This window comes from Zingiber officinale, chromosome 9A, assembly GCF_018446385.1.
Source record: "Zingiber officinale cultivar Zhangliang chromosome 9A, Zo_v1.1, whole genome shotgun sequence".
Classification (NCBI taxonomy): Eukaryota; Viridiplantae; Streptophyta; class Magnoliopsida; order Zingiberales; family Zingiberaceae; genus Zingiber; species Zingiber officinale.
The window spans coordinates 70,706,534-70,716,379 of NC_056002.1; positions in this window are offsets into that span (position 1 = coordinate 70,706,534).

Below are 9,846 nucleotides of genomic sequence, written 5' to 3' on the forward strand. Positions count from 1 at the left end.
GATTTTGAAATTTATGTTTGAAATTTAAGTTTTAAAATAATTTTGAAATTTAAGTTTAAAATAATTTTGATATTTAAGTTTAAAATAATTTTGAAATTTAATTTTGAAATGATTTTGAAATTTAAGTTTAAAATAATTTTGAAATTTAATTTTGAAATGATTTTGAAATTTAATTTTGAAATGATTTTGAAATTTAAATTTAAAATTTTGAAATTTAAGTTTAACATAATTTAAGTTTTTTTTATTTTTATATTATTTTTAATTACTTAGTCATCTCACCCGATCTAAATTCTCAATCAGGGAGTGCTATAACTTTTTGTGAGATGAATTGAGGTTTAATTTAAGGGTTTTGTTTAGTCTTGTGTTAGATTCAGGTTTAGCTTTGGATTCAGCAAGTAAGCATTCTTTGGATAAACTTCTGGGCTATGGTGAGTCACAAGGAGCTCATTAAAGTAACCATGCCTTCGAGGTTTTCCAAATAGTCCTACCCATTGAACTTAATACTAAAACTTGGTCTAACTAGTTAGGATCCATTTAAGGGTAGCTTCGGTCAGTTTCACTTGGCCAAATGCACCAGGTCGAAGCCATATCTTCCTAGACATGCGATGCCCAAGTTTCCCTAACGTACTATCATCCAAAAACTTCACCAGTACTGTGGTTCAAGTTTAACTTATCCCGTTTTAATCTAACCTTAACTACCCTGCCGGGTAATCTATTCTTGTTTTACCCATTCCGGGTAAATTAGGTTCAGTTACCCTGTCGGGTAGTTCAGTTGGAGGTGCCAGCTAGTTTGGACCCTCCATCTATTTATAATTTCGATTTGTTTAATTTTGAATTTGTAATTTTGAATTTAATTTAATTTCGAATTGATTTTTAATTTTAAATGTAATTTAATTTCGAATTTTAAATTTTGAATTTGATTTTTAAGTTTTAAATTTTTAATTTAATTTCGAATTTTAATTATGGATCATGGCCTCGATATGGTCTGTCGAGGTAGTATATTTGATCCTTCGGAACCCAGTAATGGCCAAGTCCAATTTGATTTATCAATTTGGACTTGGGGACCCATGCTTGGACTGATTTACTACTTTGTTTGTTTATTAAGGATAAATAAGATTTATATTTCTTTTTACTTTTATATCCTAGCCCTGTTCTATTGTAGACGACTCTTTGTATCCCAAGAATTAGATCCAAATTCTTGGAGCCCAGAGAGAACTTTTCTAAAGTAATTTTTAAATCATTTAACTGATTTTTCAGATTTGAATTTTCTTTCTCAAGTTGTTGTACTTGAGTTGAATCTTCAGTTAAACATTTTGAGTTAGTTACTCCTTTAAGAATGGTTACTTCTTTTAAAAGTGACTTAATTTTCAAATTTGACTTGGCTAATTTGCGAAGTAAATAATTGACTAAATTATTAAGCCTAGGAATACTTACAGCGGAGTCTGGCCCTTCGGAAACGGATGCGGATCCGTGGCTTCTGACTCGCTCTCGGATTCGCTGATCTGGTCCATGGCCATCAATGCGAGTAAACTTGTTTGGTCGAGTTCGTCGTCTTCGTCCTCCGAAGAAGATTTGTCCCAGGTTGCCTTTAGTGCCTTCTTTCTTCTTTGCTTTTTGGCCTCCTTTTGGTTAGGACAGTTGGCCTTGATATGCCCTTTCTGGTTGCACTTGTAACATGTGACTTCGAACTTTACCTTTGAGTTTTGTTGGGCCTCCCTGGATTGGACTTCCTTCTTTAGATCTTTCTTGTTGAAGCCCTTCTTCTTCTTGTAGAGCTTCTTTACAAGATTCACAAGTTCGCTGGTCAGTTCATCTTCTGAATCTTCTGAGTCAGGTTTATCTTCTGATTCCGATTCAATTTTTCGCCGTCCTCTTGATTCCCGTGTTCGATTCGTTCCTGCATCCAAAGCAATCCCTTTCTCGGATAGTTGTGCATTAGTTTGTTCATGGAGTTCGAATTCACTAAATAATTCGTCTAATTTCAAGGAGGACAAATCCTTAGAGACTTTATGGGCATCTACCATTGATGCCCATAGTGTACTCCTAGGGAATGAGTTAAGGGCATACCTTATTATATCTATGTTTTCTACCTTCTGCCTGATTCCATGTAGAGAATTCAGGATATCTTGAATTCGGGCGTGCAAAGAGCTTGCCGTCTCACCTTCCTGCATTTTTAAATTGTATAGATTATTTAGTAACAAATCACGCTTACTTACCTTGGTTTCCGAGGTGCCCTCGTGTAGTTCGATCAGTTTCTCCCATAGTTCCTTTGCGGAGGAGAATGGACCGACTCTGTTGAGCTCTTCTTTGGTAAGACCGCACTGGATTGTGCAGGTGGCTTTGGCGTTGGCTCCCAGTTCTCACAGGATGTAGGCTTACCGTCTGTACCAGTTGGTAGTTGCAATCCTGTTTTGACGATCATCCAAGTGTCGAACTGGATCTTTAGATAAATTTCCATTCGCCCCTTCCAATATCCGAAGTCTTCTCCAGAAAATAATGGGGGACGAACGGTGCTAAATCCTTCTTGTTGGGCCTTTTAGATCTAAAAAAAACAGAAACAACAAGATCTATTCCAAGACTAAGTCTTGGATTAGTAGTGCGGGAGGAAGGAAAAAAAATAACAGGCTCAAGTGGTATTGACCAGCTTTGAGCAGAAATTCGATTCGCAAAAAGAAATTAGAATATAGCTATGAGGCTAAATTCTAATCGACTCCGAACAGAACCACGAAAAAATTATCTCGAATAGTGGTTGCACTGATTCAAGACGACCCCGCTCTGATACCAATTGTTGGATCGAGAAGCGCTAGAGGGGGGGTGAATAGTGCTCGTGCCTATTTCGTTCGATTATCGGAAAACTATCGGAGTTAAAACGTGCAGCGGATTAAGCGGAAATAAAAATAAAGAGACAACACAAAGAGACAGGTCGATTTTACTTCGTTCGGAGCCTAAGTCGACTCCTACTCGAAGGCCCGCGATCCTTGATCGCTTCCGGTGGCCAACAACTATAAGCTCGTTAAAAGATTACAATTATGAGTACAAATAAAAGCTATCAAAAGTTATACCAACAACAAGAAATGCTAATTCTGAAGCTTCGGGTCGTCGGGCACTTGTAGTAGTACTTTGGAGCGTCTTTTGGAGCAGCGTGTTGATGAAAGATCACTTAGAATTCGTTGTATTTTGAAGCTGCACCTCAACCCTCCTTTTATATGAGGTTCCGGGCGCCTGGATCTCTTCCGGGCGCCTGGAGTGTGACGTGGCCAACCAACCAGGATGCTCCACGTGGCGAAGTCACGCAGGGGATCGAATTTGGTCCCGGGCGCCCGGATAGCCTTTTTCCAGCAAGTTCCTCACCTGCAAACAAAGGTTAGTCCGAGCAAAATACTCTGCAAGACAATGTTAGAATCTTATAAAACGCAGTAAGTAATAATTGACAGTCTTCGGACTGTCCGAGTCTGACTTTGGATTTCCAACCGGAAGCCCTAGGTCGACCCGACGCCTACTGTTCCCTCTGCGGGGAACGCTTCCTCACCTACTCCACTCAGGAGATTTACCTGTTGCCAGTCGATCCTCCAGATCGACTGGACTTTTGTTCAGCACTCGATGCTTCCGGACTTTCTGCTGGACATCCGCTTCCCCTGCTAGTCCAGTCTTTCTCCTGGTTCGCGACACCAGGACTTTTCACCTAGGGTTACCACCTCCTGGGACTTTTGCCTGAAGCCATCGACCTACCAAGACTTTACGCATAGGGTTACCACCCCCTATGACCTAGGGTTACCGCCCCCTAGAGTTTTCCCTTTGCCTAACCGCAGCAAGGACTTTCCTGAAATCCTCAAGTAGACTTGTTAGACTAAAAAACATCTTAACTTTGAATTCTTTGCCGTTATCAAAATACGAGTTCGATCGTCGGATGCTTCCCGCACCAACAACCTCCTCATTTAATGTGGGTCGGCCACATTAAATGCTATGGAGGCTTGTAACCTCCATGAGGTGGCACACATTGATGATGTGGAGCAATCCTATTGGTCCACATCTTGCCAACTCACTAGTGATGTGGCAAAAAGTCAAGTCAAACATGACTTTTTCTCTTCCTCTCAAATCAAGTCAAACTTGATCAAATCTCTCTCATGGTTGATCTAATCCAACCATATGATTCAAGCCAACATAATATAATGAATCTAATTCATTAAATTAAGTTGATTTAATGAGTCATAATCTAAATTAGACTCATTGAATACATGAATCAACTTGAGTCCAACTCAATTAGCCCAATTTGGATTCATCTTAATGCAATATGATTCATCAAATGAATCTAATCCTCTTGGTTCATCATATGAACCAAATCTCCATCTAATTGTCCTTAGTTTGTGACCCTATAGGTTCTTGTAACGTTGGCAATGCCCTAAACCCATTTAGGAGCATAAGTAATGAGCAGTATCTAGCAACACATCATTACTACCCAAGTTACAAGAATGTCGAGATCCGACATCACCTTGTGACTACCAATTGTGACTCCTCACAAAATATGTGACATTGTCCTTCCATCCTAGACATCTAGATTGATCAATATGAGGCATAGACCGTTTCATCCTCTAATCAATCTAAATCTTGAACTCCAAGTAGACTCACTCGATCAAATGAGCTCAACATCTCATGTTGACTCATTTTGGCATGGTCATACACTTAGTGGTCTCACTCTATCAAGAATACCGATGTCGCTCCCGTCATATGGGAGGGATAGATCCCATCTACATCACTCACATCCCTCTACATAATTCGTTATATACCCAGTAATCGCCTTTATAGTCCACCCAGTTACGGGTGACGTTTGACGAAACCAAAGTACATAACTCCTTATGTAGGGATCCATGGTGACTTCAGGTCAAAGGACTAATAGTCATACTAATAGCCACATGAGAAAGTATATGACACTCATATAACGATCCATGATACTTTCTCATGGCGGGTCATTCAGTATACATTCTCTAATGCATACCCATGTGTCAGCTTGATATCTCTATATCCATGACTTGTGAGATCAAGTCATCGAGCTGACCTACATGCTAGTCTTATTGTATTAACATTGTCCCTGAATGTTAATACTCGACTAGGAATGATTTAGAGTAGTGTTCCCTATATCATCTCACTATCGATTCAACCAATCGATTGATATAGGTAAGAACCTTTCTACTCTAGGACGTTACTATACTTATTTTATCTGACACTAATACAAATAAGCATAATAACCAAAAACCAAATGTCTTAATATATATACATGAATATGATATACATGAGTCCATACAATCATCAAATGATTCGCTCTAGATCTCTAACTAACAATCTCCCACTAGCACAAGTGCCAATCAGTATAGGCTCTAAGGCCTAATGACCTAGTGTGACCATCATGCTTCCTCTGTGCCAAAGCCTTGGTCAAGGGATCTGCGATGTTAGCCTCTGTAGGTACTCTACAAATCTTCACATCTCCTCTATTGATAATCTCTCGAATGAAATGGAAACGTTGTAGAATTGCTGTGAACTCTACCAGCTCATAGCACTACCATTCAAGCAAAACACGAACCTCGACTGTGATCTTTAATCATCCTGATCGGTCTGGAAGCTAGCATCACTGTAACCCTTTACAGCTAGCTTATCATTGCCTCCATATATCAAGAAATATTCTTTAGTCCTTCTTAAGTACTTAAGAATATTTTTGACCGCTATCCAGTGACTTTCACCTAGATCTGACTGGTATCTGCTAGTCATGCTCAAAGCATACGAGACATCAGGTCGAGTACATAGCATGACGTACATGATCGATCCTATGGATGAGGCATAAAGGATCTGATCCATGCGGTCTCTCTCCTCTCTAGAAGAGGGGCATTGAGTCTTCGAAAGACTCATGCCATGTGACATCGGCAGAAATCCCTTCTTGGAGTTCTGCATGGCAAACCGTAGGAGTACCTCATCAATGTATTTACTCTGACTTAGGCCAAGCAATCTCTTAGATCTATCTCTATAGATCTGTATCCCAAGAATGCGGGATGCCTCACCTAAGTCCTTCATTGAGAAGCAACTCCCTAGCCAGGTCTTGACCGACTGAAGCATAGGGATGTCCTTCCCAATGAGTAGTATGTCATCCACATACAATATGAGGAAGACAACTATGTTTTCTACAACCTTCTTGTAGACACAAGGCTCATCTTCGTTCTTGATGAAACCAAACTGTTTGATCGCATCATCGAATCGAAGATTCCAACTCCGAGAATGACCTCTAGCCATTTCTCGGAATCTGGTCTCATCACAGCTTCCTGATAGGTGGTGGGCTCATCCTCTATGAACACAATGTCATCATGATCAGACAAGAGAAATGAGTATCTCTCAGGCTGACGACGTACCCTATCAGACCTGCGAAGAGGTATGTCTACTTGAACTAGTTGTTGTTCCTCAACTCCTTGTGGAACAATATCATCCACAACACTTTGTGGTTCCAGTTCAACTTCCATCGAGGCTCCAGTGTTATCGTTCGCATCTTGAACTTCTTCAAGATCAAAGGTACTCCCACTAGTCTTTCTAGAAACAAAGTCCCTTTCTAGAAAGACCCCAGTCTTTGCCACAACTACCTTGTGCTGACTGGGAATGTAGAAGTAATATCCCTTAGTTTCCTTGGGATATCCAATGAAATAGCATTTGTCGGATTTGGGTCCTAACTTGTCTGAGACTTGACGTCGTACGTAAGCCTCACAACCCCAAATCCTCATGAAAGACACCTGGGCACCTCTTCCAGTCCATATCCTATATGGTGTCTTTATCACGGCCTTGGATGGAACTCGGTTGAGAATGAAAGTTGCCGTGTCTAGAGCATATCCCCATAGATATGTTGGAAGATCTGTGTGACTCATCATAGATCGTACCATATCTAATAGGGTGCGATTCCTCCTTTCCGATACACCATTCCATTGTGGTGTTCCAGGAGAAGTGAGTTGGGATAGGATCCCACACTCAGCTAGATAGTCACGAAACTCATGGCTTAAGTATTCACCACCTCGATCTGATCGAAGTATTTTAATACTCTTGCCAAGCTGGTTCTGTACTTCATTTTTGAATTCTTTGAACTTTTCAAAGTATTCAGATTTATGTGTCATCAGGTACACATAACCGTATCTACTGAAGTCATCAGTAAATGTGATGAAGTATCTATAACCGCCTCTAGCAGCGACATTGAAATGGCCACATACATCACTATGTATGAGTCCTAACAAATCAGTCGCTCTCTCGCTATGCCCACTAAAGGGAGTCTTGGTCATCGTGCCTCGTAGGCATGACTCGCATATCTCATATGATTCAAAATCAAATGAGTCCAGCAAACCATCCTTATGGAGCTGGGATAAGCTCTTGTCATTTATATGACCTAAGCGACAGTGCCAGAGATAGGTTTGGTTCAAGTCGTTCAATTTGAACCTCTTGGTACTAATGTTATAGATAGGGCTCTCAAGGTCTAGAATGTAGAGTCCGTTTATCAGAGGTGCACTACAATAGAACATATCTTTTAAATAAACAGAACAACATTTCTCTTTTATTATAAAAGAGTATCCTTTCTTGTCTAAACAAGAAACTGAAACTATGTTCTTAGTTAATGCATGCACATAACAACAATCGACTAACTCTAGTACAAGCCCAGAGGGCAGAGATAGAAAGTAAATCTCTACAACAACAGCAGCAACCCGTGCTCCATTGCCTACTCGTAGGTCCACCTCGCCCTTTGTCAATGTCCTGCTATTTCTCAGCGCCTGCACATCAATACAAATGTGAGAAGAACATCCAGTATCTAATACCCAAGATGTAGAAATAGATAGATTGACTTCTATAACATATATACCTGAAGTGGAAGTCTCACTTCACTTCTTCTTAAGATCCTCCAAGTATACCTTGCAGTTCCTCTTCCAGTGCCCGGTCTGAAGGGCAGTGTAGCATCCTTTGCGACCCCTCCTTTAGGCTTCAGTGCCTTGCCTTTGCCCTTGGTTTGGGACTTTCCCTTACCTTTGGGCTTGCCCTTGCCCTTGTGCAACTGGACCATCAGAATGGGCTTAACCTTCTTAAGGTTAATCTCAGCAGTTCGTAACATACTAAGTAGCTCGGGCAGTGGCTTGTCAATCTCGTTCATGTTATAGTTCAGAACGAATTGACTATAGCTATCTGGCAAGGACTGCAAGATCAAGTCAGTGGCCAGCTCTTGGCCAAGTGGGAACCCCAGTCTTTGTAGGTTCTCTATGTACCCAATCATCTTGAGTACATAAGGACCTACGGGAGCCCCGTCTGACATCTTGCACTGAAAAAGTGCCTTAGAGATCTCAAATCTCTCATGCCTCGCTTGTCCCTGATATAGTTGGCGAAGATGCTCAACCATATCGTAAGCGCCCATCAACTCGTGTTGCTTCTGAAGCTCAGAGTTCATCGCGGGCATTAGACAGACACATCTAATGCGTCATCTTGATGCTTCTTGTAAGCATCCCGGTCATTCAGCGTGGTAGTGGCGGAGGAGCCTCGAATGGGCTGCCCGAGCGCATTTACGTTCCGAGTGAGAACTATTCTCAAGTTCCTTTACCATCCAGGATAGCTCCTGAGCTTGTCCTTCTCAAGGACGGATCGCAGGAGAAGAATTCGTGTTCGACGTCATGGTTATCTACAAAATTTGCAGAAATAAATATCACATTCTTTAAAAATCATTTAATTAGGCCTTTAATTAAATGATGCTCCCACTGAATACTATAATTCTTGTGGAACAAGATCCACATCATACTAACCCTTGAGTTAGCTTTGGCTAATACGCCCAAGGCTTAGTATGATCGGTAGGTAACGATTACCAATTACATCTCTATGCAACTCTTGTTTATAGAATCAATATCCGCATTTATATTAAAACTAGAGTTAGCTTTGGCTAATACGCCCGAGAGTTAATATAAACGTGATTTTGTCCTACCTTTCCAACTATTGGAAGAATGCCTATAGTTGACTCGATCCAACCGAGTAACTAGGAATACTCAATCTAATTGAGTTTGTATTCACCCATGCGTTGATAGGCGGGACCAAGATTGTCCCTTCGTACCCTACCAAGATAATATGTATTGCTCTGCTTTGGCAGATTCAACAATACATGTGATCGAGGTAGTGATAGGTATCACGGCACGGTTAGACATTTACAGTTGGTTCGATATAGATCTAATCTAATCGAGAAGGATGCATCTTGTGCACGACTTAGATCTAATCTAATCGCAAGGGTGCATCATGTGCACGACTTAGATCTAATCTAATCGTTAAGGCACTAATTAATTAATTAATTATTAAACATGCATCAGATACATAACAATTAATTAATTAATCTATTTGTGATTTAGTCATGGCCCTACTACGATCTTCTCAAGCCAATGAGAAGATCGAATGATCAACCTAGGGTCAACAGCTTCTCCAAGCTCCTCCCGTGCCCGCCTCGGAACTCCGTCTCGTGTGGACCCTCCACCGCTCCAATTTGTACATTACAATTTGAAAATCGAGTTATATTCGAGTTTAAATCTAATTTACAACTAGAATAAGAGAAAAGCACGATGTGCAGGCCGTGGGAAAAAAAATAAAAATACAGCACACACAATCATATGACGGCACGCAGGTCGTATTATGAATTACAACACAAATCCAATCTTATTGGGTATTTTGGGCCATGACTATCAAAAATTAATATATAATTCAAAATTATATATTTTTCATAATTTTTCTGTAATTTTAAAATAATTTTTACAATTTTTATGAGTAAAATTTCCCGGCGGTCCCGTTTAGCGGTTTCGGGTGCAATCGCGG